General features: G+C 38.9%; 1 pseudogene; it reads left to right on the forward strand.

Annotated features, from left to right (window-relative positions):
* The first annotated feature begins 3,470 nt into the window (after nucleotides 1-3,470).
* LOC144369514 (2-iminobutanoate/2-iminopropanoate deaminase pseudogene) lies at nucleotides 3,471-3,910 on the forward strand (annotated as a pseudogene).
* The last annotated feature ends 12,973 nt before the right edge of the window (nucleotides 3,911-16,883 follow it).

The following is a 16,883-nucleotide window of genomic DNA, read 5'->3' on the forward strand; positions in this document are numbered from 1 at the left end:
TTAGAGTTTAACTCCCATTTCTGTTCTTGGCCAAGAATAAAATTCTCTTTCACTGGTCAATCAGTGTTTAGTCTTTTTATTGATTCCAAGAGTGAAAATGAACCGAGATTTTGGGCTGAAAAATTTACAACATTCCCACAATCCTGCTTTGAATGAATTATTGTTAACTTAAAACATAATCTCTGATAGAGGACAGAAACTTAATGTTTCCAATATTTTCTTCTGTTTGTTTTAATGTAAGGACATTGTTCCAGAAACCTCTTCCAAGATAGACTTTGCAAGCTAGACACATTCATATACACATATCCACTTTGAAAATCCAATTGTGCTAGTGGTCATCACAGTGGTGTTGTCTGAAATCAGCCAAGGCCCACTTCTCTTTTGACCCAGAACTAGAAGATTCAACACTACTAGAAAAGTACAATTAAGAAAGTAACCACTCTGTAAAAAACTAAAAAATAGATAAGCAATAAATATCTCATAAAAGTGATTGGTATTGGTCCCAGGAAGGATTGAATATCACCCACAGTTCACATCTCTATAGAAACTTTTTCTTGTTATGGGAGTTATGCAATAATGGCTTCATTCAACAAGTAAATATGCAATCTGACTTTAACAACAACAACAACAAAAAAAAACCAAGACCAGAGAAATCAAATAGCTTCCTTAATGTCATGCAACTGTGGGATAGCAGAGAAAAACATTGAATCCAGGTATTCTAATTTTATCTATGATATTTTTTCCTATTCATTTTGGTTAATTATTTTTTTGTTGTGTGGGTATTCATTTTGGTTTTTCAAGAAATGTATAATGTTACTATTAGTGGGATGTAAATCAATTTGGTTAACACATTTGCCTAGAAAATTTCTGGCATTTATTCAGTGTAAAAATAGTCTTGACTAGTAAGGAAGTTTATGTTATTATTATTTTTTATTTTGGTTCACCTAACCTACTCCTTTCCTTAAAAATACATGATTGCAAGAATATGTGTAAGGGCATTCCACAGCAGAAAGATCTGTGGGATAAAAAAGTATACAGACTAAATATGAATATGTGTTTTGAAACTGATGTGCTTATTAAGAAATTTCAATAAGAATGAACATGTGTCATTTACAGCACCTATGAAATTGTCATGATTTTTTTCCTTTGCCTATTGATTTATTATAAAATATTAGCAGATTTCATAATTCAAATGTACTATTAAATTCCTTAGTTATGTCTTAAATAATGAAAAGGCAATACACATCTAAAGCATGTTTCAGATCCTCCTTGCTCTATGCAGACTACAGGATCCGATCTGCGTGTTCTATTCACAGCTGCCCCATCCTCTCACTCCCTACCCTGTTGTTACATACTTTTGCTTTTGAACAGCCCCCACCTTGGACTTTTTGAGAATCTGCTCTTAGGTTACTTAGACCTACTGCAATGACTTTGCAGACCCACAGAAGGCAGAAGTGCCTCTGATTTTATTATGTTCATGTGAGCAGCCCATAGACAGTGCCTAGCTGCTTAAGAAGCATGGAAATTCAGCTCTTATCTTGGACAGCAGGCTAAGAACCTCTCTGGAATCTTTCTGAATCTCCCTGTGTGTCTTTCTTCTTCCTGTTTTTCTTTTTTCTTTCTTCCTGAGAGAACTCCCTAAATAACTAACTCTCCTGTCTAAGAATCTTTTTGGACTCTTTGCTTGTAAACAAGCACATTTGTGAGAACAAGTGCATGGAATACTGCATACATGGCATACGTTAAAGGCACCTGAGTAGCAGGCCACTCCCCTCGTGCTAAGTGTGAGAGCAGCAGATCAGTCACCCATAGGTACACTGCTCACCCAGTAGGCACAGCCCTGGGTTTAGGACTATGTGTTGCAGTCACAGGGATTGCTCCACGGCCTGCTCCTCGATTGGTTGTCCCACGGACAGTTGGCAAAGAATTGTATTGGTGGCTGCCTATAATCTGCTTACCTACTGCCTGAGAATATATACATGGTAACTACTCAATAAAATCAGACCTACTTCATCTTGGACTCCAGAGGTCTTGAAATGCGACCCTGAAGCCACACTGTCCTACTCTCCTACTCTCCTTGGACCTCCTCGCTGGATGAGAGAGAGCCCAAGCACAAATTGGTTGACAATTTAGGTTTGCTAATGTTAGATTTTCATTTTACTCCCATATTTATGTCCTATTATTGCTGAAACAAATTATCCCAAACTGAGCGATTTAAAGCCACACAAAGTTATCCTGTAATAGTTCTAGAAGTCAGAATTCTAAATTGGTTCACTTCAGCTTTGTCCTTTCTGAAGGGTCTGGAAGAAAATCTGTTTTCTCGGCTTCCCTGTGTAAGGATGACCTTAGGTCTTAGCCTAAGCAACTCCATTTTAAAAACTCCATTTTGAAACCTGCCGTCAGAAAATCAGCGTGGGGACCAACAGACCAGATGCTTTAACCCTAGAGCAAATGATGTCGCTGAAGAATCCGTTTGTAGATGTTAGGGATTGAAAGGGTGGTCAGAAACCCCCAAATTTAGTATAAAGGATGGAGCAAATAAACAGACACTGATGCCCTCATGCTAGAGAGACTGATGAGGACCTGGACTGACACCCCAACTCTTCTCATCCTTTGCCTTATCCTCTACATCTTCTTCACCACTCTCAAACTCTGCAGCCATATCTTGACCCTGGTAAGAGCCATGACTTCTCCTTATGACTCTCTCCTCAACCAGCCACCAGCTCCACTCCAGGAGAAGCCTGCCTTGGCTCCTGACCTGATCGCTGATGGACTTACAGCCTAAGCCTTGAGACTCTTGACGTGACACTTGAGCTTAGCCTGCAGAGGGAATGTCTGTCATGAGTCTGTCATGATTAAGTGTGTTTGCAATGCTTGGAACTAATCTAAAATTGTTTGCCGTGAGTTGATTATGTCTATTGCAGTGCCTAGCATTAAGGATTGTTATTTTCTCGATTAAGAACCTATAGAGTAAAATTGTATTGAGAGATTTTGAGTGAATAAAGCATTGAAAAAGGCAGAAGTGCGTGGACATTCTTTATTTCTCCTCCTCGTAAGTCGAATCTTTTGCCCATCTCGACACCCTATTCTATATCTTGTTGGAGTCCCTTCCCCCCATCTTCAGAATGAATCACTCCAACTCTGCTTCCACCATGGTTTCTCTGCTCCCTCTTTGCTTTAAAGGGGCCCTTGGAATTACACTGGGATCATGCAGAGAATCCAGGCCAATCTTTTCTTTTCAAAGTCCCCCTTAATTAAACCACAGAGTGATTTTGTGCACATGCTTTGTCTAATATGGCTATTCTAATAATAGCATTTATTGAGAAAAGTGTTTTTATTCTTTGGTGTAAAACTTTTTATAGTGTAAAAATAAATAATTTCTAGACAATGTAAAAAAATATTGCCTAAGAAACCAAAGTGAGAGGTTTCTTAGGTAGCAGGTAAAGGGGCACACAAAAGAATAACTAGTCATGTCCCTGATTAAAAACATGATCAACACAACAAAAGCCTCAGGGGCCATTGGTCTCTACAATCAAGTGTTATTTGACAGGATTGTTTACATCTCTGGCAGACAGGCATAAACCCTGTTCCAGGAGGGGCAGAAACTAAAGCAGCTCTTATGAACATGGGTGAAAAACTGAATGCCACAGGCTGTGATTTCACTAATGTGGAAAAAGCAACTGTTTTTCTGGCTGCCGTAAATGACTTTGAAACTGTCAATGAAATCTACAAACAGTGTTTCAAAAGTAATTTTCCTACTAGAGCTACTTACCAGGCTGCTGCTTTACCCAAAGGAGTGCACACTGAGGTTGAAGCAGTATCTATCCAAAGACCTCACAGCAGTGCAAATATAAGTAGGCACAGTGTTGTTCTCATCATGTCTTTAAATAACATCTTGTTTTACAACTGATGTTGGAAAAGTATACCTGTAACTAAAATATCTGAAGTTATCATGGAAATACCATATCATAGAGATATTTGACATGAATGACTACTAAATAATGTTACTGATACTATGAATTATAGTTATGTACTGAATGTGAGAGAAGAGGCACTCATTATATAGTTGCTCAAATAAATTTAAAAAAGAGGGATAATAACACATGGGGAAAATGAGATATTATTCCCGAAAAACAAAATAAAGATCAAACCTAATTCTATTAATCCTATTAATTTAAAGATGTGAAATATTTAGTTCTAATATTAGATATGTGGTTATGCATTTAATTGGATAAAATAAATATTCAATTTTGAATGATAGAAGTAAAAGAGAAGAACATGGATTAACATGTTATATAGATAATATTTTTCTAATGGAAATAAAAAAACATATAGTTTTCAAAACCAAACAAAAGAAAGAAAGAAAACCAAAATGAGTAAGAAACTCTCAAAAACTGCTTCTGAAAATTATATAAGTATATAAATGAAATAAAGTTTTCACAAAAATTTTGTTTTCTTTTTCTATAAAAGTTTTTCTTTCTCCATGTGTTAATTCTAGATAAATATTTTACATATCATTTACATGATGATTTTTAAAATAACATAACATTGCACAGATTATCATATTTTTTTCTTTTTAAAGATCTACTTCATGCCCATTTTTCTGGATTTTATGTCCTTTTCTTCCTGAGTATATTTTATATGAAAAATGTATTTGTTGGTATACCTTTAAAAGTACTAGCTCTTAGACTTCTACTTCTCTTTTTTTATTTATATTTTTTTCTCTCTTAAATATCTTTAATACAATGTGTTTAGGCTGTTTATTTTGTTTTTTAGAATTGAATATTTAGCTAATAGTTTCTGTTAAAGGACAAAGACTTCATTATCTAAAACCAGATCATTAATTTCACAAGGTTCTTTAATATTTCTTTACATTTAACAACATTTAACATAGTCTACATTATTTGTAATAGCTGCAAAATTTTATAGATATGTTATAATGAAACCAATTCCTTACTGTTGGACATTAAGATATTATCCAAGTTTCCTGTATCGGAAAAATACTGTGATAAACAAACCTATTGTTATCTATTGATCCATTCATCTCTATAATTTTATTTAAATTTCCTTAGAGAAACTTGGCTAAAGTCTAGAGTGAGAAATTCCCCAGGTGTCAGGGACAGACCCCTTTTCTTTTCTAAGCCCAAAGAGGATACCAAAGATTTCATTTCCCTTTGAATGAGCTTCTGATGAGCTCCCTACTTCCAGTCCAGCCACAGAACTCAACAAATATTCCTTGGGGAACACTAATATTTGAAGCCCCTCAGATTTCCAAAGTCCTACACCAACCTCATGTGATGTCCATTTTCAATTTCCCAGCAGGGTTAAAGTGTTACCCTTTTCTCTGAAGAATTAGCAGATGCCCCAGGGAAGACCTGGTGAGCAACTACCATCTCTTCTCAGAAAGATACCTCCCCCCTCAAATTTTAGTTCATCTCTTTCTTGTTACTTATTCTTTCAAATAACATTCAAGGAACATCTGTGTGCCAGAGCCTCAGCAGGATCTATGAATATGGAATATAGTTTCTTCCTCTTAAAACACTCAAAGACAAGGACTTAATTCACTACCCTATCACATCATATACGGAGAGATCCAGATGTGGGTTCAACAGACTTGGACTAAGCACAAATAAGAAATTTGCAGATGTAAGTATTCACATTTGCATCTACACTGTTTCTGTAAAAGCCTATAAATAATTGAGACAGAAGTGTCTGGGGGCTTGATTAACTAGGTGTTTTTCCTCCACTCACTTCTTGTCCTTGTGGATCTCCATGGCTCAAAGAAGAATGGAAAGCCTACTGATGAGGATGCTGTAAAAAAAGAATAAAAAATAAATTTCAAGGCAAACACTGAAGTCCTGTTTCCAGAGCTTCCAACAGTACTCTAAAGAGAAGGTCTATTTTCAAAATCTCAGATGAACTCTATGTCAACAAATATCTCAGAACTAATGTTTGGTACTTACTTTTCCTTCAGCTTTGAGGACAGTGGGTGTGCCTGGGTGTGAAGATTTGCATGGGAGATTCTGGAAGCTTCTCTGTGGCAGGACTTGCCATATGAGTGCAGCGTGGGCTTGGAATCAGAACACCTGGGCAGCCCCTCTGACATCTAATAATGATGTGAACTCTGACAAGTGACACAGGAAATCCAGTTCTCCAGTCCTTCATTCCTTTTCATTTCTTGGTATTAGAAATAATAGCCGTTGCCTGGCCTCATAGGTCATCTTGTAGTTCAGATGAAATAATGCCTTTGAAAGTGGTGTTTGCTCCAAAAAACTTAAACCTTTCACTGGGTTCCATTTTCAGGACAGTGGCCCCTCTCTGGCCAAGCCATGGTGGCCATGACCTTTAATTGACCATCATGGTTGGGTTCATGCAGATTAGTTCTCCCTTCTTAACCACACTTAATTATCACAATAAATGATAACCACATGATTGATGGTCAAAATAACTACCACAGTAGTTCTCATAGCCACCAGCTCAACCATGTGTCATTGCATCTCCCTGGTTCCATGAGCACTCTGGTGTCTACTTTTTGACACGCCAGGGTTGCAGCAGGCTGACAAGGTTCCAACAAATCAACTGAACTGTAATGCACAGATGAGAGGGTTAACTCCGCTCCCCAGTTTAAGAACTAATTCTGGAGGTGAGATCAACTGGTAGAGGAGGTAAAGCAAGAGCAACACAATGACACTAATTAGATCACGCTGATCCATTGAGAAATGAGGGGGAATAATGGAGCTTCAGCCGGTCCACCTGCTTTAGGACATGGACTGAGATTCACAAAAGCATAATTGTCCCATTTTGGTTTCATTTTTATATTGTCTTAAAGCTTTTTGACTACCGCTGTCCCATTAAAGGCACTATTTCTTTATTGTTCCTTACTTCTTGAGTAAGATGAGTTTTCATGAAAGAAACTCAATACCAAATGTCTCAGAAGTTTTTAGTACTCATTAGATTCACACTTTGCAAAGAATGAGCTGTTCACTTCCACATTTCACCAATCTTATAGATTTCAGCTGGTTTAATTAACTGACCAAGACATTTGAAATTTTAAACTCTCCTTATAGTTTTAGTATTTTTTGGTCTGTTTTGGAGAGTTTTATTTTTTTTCTATTATTTTTGAGGAAGGGTCTCATTATATTGCCCATAATCACACCTCAACTCCTTCCTTGAGTGATCCTCCTGTCTCAGCCTCCAAAGTAGCTGGGACCATTGTTGCTTGCTGACCCACCTCAGAAGTCATTTTTAATTGGTTTTGCCTTCTCCCTTATGATATACAAGATTTTTTTATGTTTATATATTTTTTATATTTCCTATCCCTAAATGTTTTATGTGTATCAACTCATGTAATCCTTAAAACAACCACTGGGAGGGAGCTAGTCTTATTGTTCCCCAGTTTTCTGATGAGACATGAAAATTAAGAAGCTTCCCTAAATTCCTTCCAGCAGGTTCTACAATGGCCAGGTTTCTCACTATTCTTCAACACTTGCCTAGGGTATGTTCATTATTCTGCTTATTTGTATCACATCATATATGGAGAGATCCAAATGAGGGTCAACAGACTTGGACTAAGCACAAATATGAAATTTGCAGATGTAAGTATTCACATTTGCATCTACACTGTTTCTGTAAAAGCCTATAAATAATTGAGGCAGAAGTGTCTGGGGGCTTGATTAACTAGGTGTTTTTCCTCCACTCAGTTCTTGTCCTTGTGGATCTCCATGGCTCAAAGGATAAAGTATGGTTCTGATAAAGTATGCATTGATCCGCATACCAATTCAGAAAAACTTGATATTTTTATAATATCATTCTTTAATTCATGAGTATGGTTTAATCTCTTTAGTTATCTATGTTGTTTTAAAAAAATCTTCCACTAGTTTCTTTATGACTTAAATATAGAGGCCTTAGAATTAATTTTATATTTAATTTTTGGATAATATTGAAATTTAATTTAGTTTTAAGCATTTTCATAGGTATTTAGTAATACCTTTCTTTTTATATTGAGTTTTCATCTGGTAAACTTGCTCAATACTCAGTAATTCTGATATTTTTTCCCTGTAGAATATTTGCATGCCAATCCAATATTTGTAAATAATATTTTTCCCTTTCAAACATTTTGACATTTCCCTATTTTTTCCTGCTTTACTTATGAGGAACTCATAAGTACAATACCCATTAGAATTGGTAATGGGGGCTTTCTTGTCTTGCTGCAGATTTCAAAGGCAAAGAAAGCTTTCAGTGTTTCACAATAAACTACCTTAAAATGTAGAAGAAAAATGCATTTACAGAATTGTTCAGGGGATACCACATTTGCACACTGGTTTACCACAGTGTTTCTTACCAGCTGCAGCAGTTTAAAAGCCTTGAACTTGGAGTGGTTCCAGTGAGCCAAACACTTACTGGGCCTACTGTTGACTGCATAAAAGAAATCCTCTAAACCAGTGGTATATAAATGCATGCACTTACTCTGTCCTCTCCAGAGTGTTAGTTTTCAAGGTGTAATTGGAACACCATCATAACACGTCTTCCTCCTGTCAATGTGTAACAGCAATGAAATTTTCAGACTTTCTGTCCTCTCCCTGCCTAGGAACATTCTTCACTTTACCTTGTATTCCTTTGCTTGGCAAATTACTAAACTCAGCTCTTTATTAGTAGTATTTTTTTTTAACTTCAGAAGGAAGAAGTTTTCTATTTCAATTGGTTAAGAATTTTTTATCATGAATAGAAATTGAATTTTATTGAAATACAAGTTGTTCTTTATGTGATTTTCTTTTCTGATTGGGGTTTAGTTTGCTAATATTTTGTTTAGGTTATGTGCATCTTTACTTTTGAATGTGATGGATTTATAATGTGAATTTCGTTGGAGAATTTTTTTTATATATCCTGGGATTGAACCCAGGGACATTTAACCACTGAGTCACAACCTCAGCTCTTTTTATTTATTTTTTTTTAGTTTGAGTCAGGATCTCACTAGATTGCTTAGGGCTTTGTAAAGTTGCTGAGGCTGGCCTCTAACTTGCAATCCTCCTGCCTCAGCCTCCCAAATTGCTGAGATTACACGTGTGCACTACCATGTCTGGTATAAAATTCTGAATGAATTTGTCTATAATGCAATATTTTTCACTTGAATATGTGGTATATTTGCCAAAGGGACTATCTGGTGCTGGAGTTTGTGAAATATTTTTACTGGGGGACTCTGGAAATTAATTGCAGCAGACAGAGTAGGAAAGAAAATCAGACTTCGGGGTCTCACCAACCAGCAGTGAGAGTGCAAGTTTCCGCCTGTGTGGCTTGGCCTGAGCGCAGGGCAGCTTCAAACCCAAAATGGGCCTCAGCTCACACAGAGAGGGCCCTCAAATTCCAGCTCAAGGGCTGGGAAGGTGTCTCCTGACGCTGCAGACCCCCACATCCTTGCTCTTCTGTTATCTCCGACCCCAGCCCCCAGGCAATCCTGTGGCATTTGGGGCAGAAACCACAACAGGAACCACAAGAACTGAAGCCCTGAGGGATGAAACTTCTCCAGTTAGTGGATATGAGACTCCAGGAGGGTAGCAACCCCACTGCACCTCATCCTCTTCTGTTCCCCACCATTTGGCACCAGTGAAGGCACAGTCCCAGAAGTGCAGACAGGAGAGGGCAACGGACAGCCCTGGGCTTGGGGACAAAGGACCAAAATGGCTAAAAGGATTGCAGAGGTGGGAAAGTTCTGGAAAGTGGAGGAGCCTGGAAGTAGCGCCCACTGCAGGGCTGTGGTTCCAGGGTGGTGGGTCCCAGATGGAGGGTCCGAATCCCGGGGTCCATGACAGGAGAAGGTGAGCTGCCGGGAGTGGCCCGGGTCTAGGCGCCCACACAAGGGGGGACCTGGGAGGACTCTGCCGCCGCCCTGGAGCCTCGGTCCCCGGCTGCCTGTCCCCTGGAGCCGCCGGGGCGGTCCCCACAGCGCCCACTGCAGACTGCGTGCTCCCGGTTCTCACCTGAGGGCCCTCCTCGGCGGAGCTGCTGGTCACAGCGGGTGGAGTTTGATCTGCAGGGTCCTGTTCAGGACGCGGTGGCCTCAGCCGTGTGGCCTGCGCCGTGGACCTCAGAGGAGAAGAGGTGGCCTGACCCGCAGGCTCCTGGAGAGGGAAGGGGAGCCCAGGTGACCTGGGGGCAGGAGGCGGTTTAGAAGGGAGACCCGCCCAAGTGTCAGGTGTCACTGACTCTGTGTCCTTTTGTTTTCCTGTGGCACCTGTGGATTCTGGGGTTTAAGTCCTCGCTTTAAAAACCCTCTCCTGTTTCCTTCTGTGTACCTGACCCATCATTTTAAACCATGTTCCAAGGTCACTTTTTGGTGTATGTGGTTCTGGGGATTGAACCCAGGGCCCTGAGCCTGTGAGGCAAGCGACCTGCCTGAGCTCCACCCTCAGAGACCCCTGTAAACTTCTTCCTTTCTGCCACGGGGTCAAGTTGCCAGGGCTGACCTCGAAGGTTCATCTTGCCTCAGCCTCCCTGGTGGCTGGCATGACAGGCATGCACCTGGGACTGTCACGAGCCTGTGATGGGAACTCATGTGCCTCTGTCCAGGGCTGAGCATGGTTCTGCAGAGCTGTGCTCCAGGCTCCCTGCAGGGCTGTGGAGGCTTCTGCTGCCCATCAGCCCTGGTGCCATGTCCAGGGCTCCTCCCAGCCGAGGGCAGGCAGCTGCCCATTGCTGTAGGCTGACCTTATTTTCTTCTTATGGCACTCATACGTTCTCTGGAGTATGTTGGATTGTTTGTCCATTAGGAGTCTAACAGGTCCTCTAGAACCTTCAAACAATTAGTAAAATTCCTAAACAGTAAGTGAGCATGCGCAGAATTTGGGCTAATGTTTTGGGAAGAACAATGTTGGATGATATTTTCATGGCTTAAATATATCATCCAACATGAAGTTACATTTTATTACTTACAAAATAATAAAATAATGAAGCAATACCATGGGCTGAGCCAAAATAAATCCTCAGGATCTTAGGCATTCTATAATAAATCTGCATCACTTGAAATATAGAGTTGATCATCTCTGGGTAATGAAATGGAAGTAAAGGTATCAAAGCAAATGATCATCTGTTTCCAGTTTTCTGTGATTTGGTTCAAGTGGTAAAGTGGTGATATTTATTAATAATAGATAAAATAGATTCATAATTCTTTTAGACTACAATTAGATGCCTTCAAACTTTAGGCTACATGGGCACATTTGAGAATGGTTATAGCCATTCTCTCATCCTTTGAGTCATTCCCCTCCTATGTCCTGTGAGACATTTTCTATGTGAGGCTTTAAGAAGAGAATATTCTGTAAAGAAAACCTTATGATCTGTACATTATAAAATTGAATGGGTTCATTCAGAAATCAAAAGTTCTATTGAAAGATATTTGCATTAGCCAAATAAAACCAATTTCTGGGCATCCTGGTGAAGACAAGATTTTATCTTTATATGTCTCATTGTCTCTGCCTCACGACCAGTGCGAACTTCATGAAAGAAGGTTAGGTTCATAAGAAATTGCGAGTGAGTTTTACATTAAAGAGAAAAGATTCTCATTACCTTTCACACAGCTCTGAAACGGCTTCTCCTAGCTCCCGCTTCTGGCCACCTAATGTGGTGGTGAGGTTTACACAAGAAACTAGGGAGAGAAGAAACGGCAACATGGCGGCGGGCACGAAGAGATCAAGTCTCTGACCTCTTCAGCTGTGTGGGCATAGGGAGTCGTAATCTGTCTAAATGGTGTTTGCTCAGGATCACTAGGCAATGCTGAGCTGACGTGGAACTGGGGCGAGCAGTGTGGGCCTCTCAGAACACACACCGAGCCCAGATCGGCTGAATTCAAGCTCCCTCCTGTTCGCCTGCTTCTCTCAGACAAACTGCTGTGACTCAGCACTAATGATCCCGCGGAAACAACTGGTGGGCCCTCATGAACTTACGGAGGTAAATGCCAACTGAGCCTTCATAGGCAGTTGCCACAGGATTGAATTGGGGCTTGGGAGAGACAGTCAGGACCTACCCATTGCAGTGGTCACCAGGCAGAGGGAACGAAATGTCACCATTTGCATGGGATACCACCATGGCAGAGAACTGACTTCACCAGAACGTGGTGGAGGAGATAACTTCATTGAAACCTGTGGCTACAGGTGTGTAATCCCCTAGCCATCTCCACGCAGCAGAGAAACCTTAAGGGCCCCTCCCAACTCTCCCATGAACGCAATAGCCAGACTCGAGGCATGGAACTCCCAGCTACTGCTCCCACCAGTGCTGACAACTGAGGTCTCCTGCACCAGCTACCAGGGGTGTGGCTACCGGAGGGCAAGCAAATTCGCTGGGGATTCTCCACCCCAAACTCCACAAACTTAGGGTCTGAGGGAATGGCAAACAGGGAGAGTGTGCCCAGGCATTCATGAAAATAGGCTCCAAGGAGCAGCAGACCTGGCGTGTAGCCAGTATTGTGGTGAACGTCACTTGTGAGCGGGTCCTGGCTTGAGAAAAAGTGGGGAAGTGACTACACACAAGAGAAGGCCCTAGACACTCAGGATTGGAGACCCGCCCAGTCTGGGAGGAAGAGCTGCTGCACAGTGATTGGTTCCCACCTATTGAGAGGAGAAGCTTGACCCAGTGGGCACAGCTCCACCTACTGGAAGAGAAGTTAATCAAACTCTAAGACTGCATTTATTAATTTTTTTAAATTTTTAAAAAATTTTTAAAAAAATTTTTTAATTTAATTTAATTTTTTTTATTTTAATTTTAATTTTTTATTACTATTATTATTTAAAAATTTTTTTCTTCTTTATTTTCTATTTTTTCTTTTGTCTTTTCATTTCTTTTCAATTTTCTTATTCCCCCTTCCTTGAATTCTACCTGCTTACTCTCATTCTCTTTAGTGACTTCTTCCCTTCCCTTCTAATACCTTTTCTCCCAAGCATCAAATAAATTTATAGGAGTAAACAGTAACTCAGCAGTCAAACAGAACAAGAAGTAACATGTACAGCATGAAAAAGCAAGGAAGAAAAAGAGTACAAACAATGCAGGACAGCCTAAATTTTCAGGAGGACCTAGAGTCATCTGAAAAATGGTCATATAAAGAACTCAAGGAATACCTTAGACAGATGGAATGGAACCTTAAAGAGGATACGAGACAGCAAATTCAAACAGTGAAAGAGCACATTGAAAATGAATTACATAAACAGATAAAAGAAGAAGTTAAGCATCTTTATCAGGCTATAGAGATTATAAAAAAATCAAACATTAATTCTAGAAATGAAGGAAATTATAAACCAAATTAAAAACTCAAATGAGAGTATCAACAACAGATTGGAGCAAGTAGAAGCCAGAACGTCAGATAACGAAGACAAAATATATCATCTTGAAAAGAGTCTAGCCAACTCAGAAAGGCTGGTAAAAAAATCACGAGTAAAACATCAAGAGATATGGGATAACATAAAAAAAAAACAAATTTAAGAGTCATCGGGATAGAGGAAGGTATAGAGATTCAAACCAAGGGAATGAGTAACCTACTGAATGAAATAATTACAGAAAACTTTCCAGAAATAAAAAAGAAAATGGATATACAAATTGTAGATGCATACAGGACACCGAGCATACAAAATCACAGTAGACCAACGCCAAGACACATTGTTATGAAGATATCCAATATACAGAACAAAGAGAAAATATTAAAAGCTACAAGAGAAAGGAAGCATATTACATTCAGGGGTAAACCAATAGGGTTAACAACGGATTTTTCATCATAGACACTGAAAGCGAGAAGATCCTGGAACAACGTATTTCAAACACGGAAAGAGAATGGATGCCAATGAAGAATTCTATATCCAGCAAAATTAAGCTTCAGGTATGACAACGAAATAAAAATCTTTCATGATAAACAAAAGCTAAAAGAATTTGCAGCCAGAAAACCAGCATTGCAAAGCATCTTGAGCAAAACACTACACGAGGAAGAAATGAAAAACAATAACCAAAACCATCAGTGGGAAGTCCCTCTGTAAAGACAGAGGGTGGGGGGGAAAGCTAATCATGGAGAAACAAACTAAAATTAAAAAAAAGATAAATAATCAAACATGGCTGCAAGTACAAACCATATATCAATAGTAACTATAAACGTTAATGGCTTAAACTCTCCAATAAAGCGACATAGGCTGGTAACATGGATTAAAAAAACAAATCCAACAATATGCTGCCTCCAGGAGAGACATCTGATTGGAAAAGACACACACAGGGTGAAGGTGAAAGGTTGGGAAAAAATATATCAAGCACACGGTCCTTGTAAGCAAGCAGGGGTGGCCATCCTCATATCGAATAAAATCAACTTCAAGACTAAGTTAATCAAAAGGGATGAGGAAGGACATTATATACTGTTAAAAGAAACCATTCACCAACAAGACATAACAATTATCAAGATTTATGCAACAAATAATGGTGCTTCGACAGTCATAAAACAAATTCTCCTCAAGTTCAAGAATTAAATAGACCACAACACAATAATTATGGGTGACTTCACACACCTCTCTCACCATTGGACAGATCCTCCAAACAAAAGTTGAATAAAGAAAGTATAGAACTCAATATCACAATCAATAACCTAGACTTAATTGACATATATAGAATATATCAACCATCATCAAGTGGATATACTTTTTTCTCAGCAGCACATGGATCCTTCTCAAAAATAGACCATATATTATGTCATAAGGCAACCCTCAGTAAATATAAAGGGGTGGAGATAATATTGTGGTGAGCCGTTCCTGCGGACTGTGGTTGCCATTACATGATGGCGCTGGCTCCGCTGTGGTCTGTGAAGGACAACTCCGTATCAGAGAGAGTTGGCGTGTTGTCAACTCCTTATCAGAGAGAGTTGGCGTGTTGTTTTCTAGCACCCTGTGAGAAGGGTCCACGTGGCAGCTTCGCATTGGGGTTCGCGGTGCTTTCTTAAGGCTGGGAGGGGCATCCGAGAATTATTAGGAGAATTATTAGAAAAATATCAAGGGCCTGAATAAACTGCTGAAAGAAGATTCCTGAGTCACGTCTTCCTTGCGGGCAAGGGGGTCGTGACATAATATCATACATTTTATCTGATCATAATGGAATGAAACTGGAAATCAATGATAAAAGAAGGAAGGAAAAATCCTACATCACATGGAAAATGAACAATATGTTACTGAATGATCAATGGGTTACAGAAGACATAAAGGAGGAAATCAAAAAATTCTTAGAGTTAAATGAAAATACAGACACAACATATCGGAATCTATGGGACACAATGAAAGCAGTTTTAAGAGGGAAATTCATTGCCTGGAGGTCATTCCTCAAAAAAAGGAAAAACCAACAAATAAATGAGCTCACACTTCATCTCAAAGCCCTAGAAATGGAAGAGCAAAACAACAGCAAATGTAGCAGAAGGCAAGAAATAATTAAAATCAGAGTGGAAATCAACGAAATTGAAAAATGAAACTATTGAAAAAATTAACAAAACTAAAAGTTGGTTCTTTGAAAAAATGAATAAGATCGACAGACCCTTAGCCATGCTAACAAAGACAAGAAGAGAGAGAACTCAAATTACTAACATACAGGATGAAAAAGGCAATATCACAACAGATGCTTCAGAAATACAGAAGTCTATTAGAAATTATTTTGAAAACCTATATTCCAATAAAATAGAAGATAGTGAAGACGTCGATAAATTTCTTAAGTCATATGATTTGCCCAGACTGAGTCAGGAGGATACACACAATTTGAACAGACCAATATCAATCGATGAAATAGAAGAAGCAATCAAAAGACTACCAACCAAGAAAATCTCAGGACCGGATGGGTATACAGTGGAGTTTTACAAAACCTTTAAAGAAGAATTAATACCAACACTTTTCAAGTTATTTCAGGATATAGAAAAAGAGGGAGCTCTTCCAAATTCATTCTATGAGGCCAACATCACCCTGATTCCGAAACCAGACAAAGACACCTCAAAGAAAGAAAACTACAGACCAATATCTCTGATGAACCTAGATACAAAAATTCTCAATAAAATTCTGGTGAATCAGAAACAAAGGCACATCAAAAAAATTGTGCACCATGATCAAGTAGGATTCATCCCTGGGATGCAAGGATGGTTCAATATACGGAAATCAATAAATGCTATTCACCACATCAATAGACTTAAAGATAAGAACCATATGATTATCTCGATAGACGCAGAAAAAGCATTCAACAAAGTACAGCATCCATTTATGTTCAAAACATTACAAAAACTAGGAATAACAGAAATTTACCTCGACATTGTAAAAGCTATCTATGCTAAACCTCAGGCTAGCATCATTCTGAATGGAGAAAAATTGAAGGCATTCCCTCTAAAATCTGGAACAAGACAGAGATGCCCTGTATCACCACTTCTATTCAATATAGTTCTCGAAACACTGGCCAGAGCAATTAGACAGACGGAAGAAATTAAAGGCATAAAAATAGGAAAAGAAGAACTTAAATTATCACTATTTGCAGATGACATGATTCTATACCTAGAAGACCCAAAAGGGTCTACAAAAAAACTACTAGAACTAATAAATGAATTCAGCAAAGTGGCAGGATATAAAATCAACACGCATAAATCAAAGGCATTTCTGTATATCAGTGAAAAAACTTCTGAAACAGAAATGAGGAAAAACACTCCATTCACAATATCCCCAAAGAAAATAAAATACTTGGGAATCAACCTAACAAAAGAGGTGAAAGATTTATACAATGAAAACTACAGAACCCTAAAGAGAGAAGTAGAAGAAGATCTTAGAAGATGGAAAAATATACCCTGTTCATGGATAGGAGAACTAACATCATCAAAATGGCGATATTACCAAAAGTTCTCTATAGGTTTAATG

The sequence above is a fragment of the Ictidomys tridecemlineatus genome, chromosome 12, assembly GCF_052094955.1.
Source record: "Ictidomys tridecemlineatus isolate mIctTri1 chromosome 12, mIctTri1.hap1, whole genome shotgun sequence".
Taxonomy (NCBI): Eukaryota; Metazoa; Chordata; class Mammalia; order Rodentia; family Sciuridae; genus Ictidomys; species Ictidomys tridecemlineatus.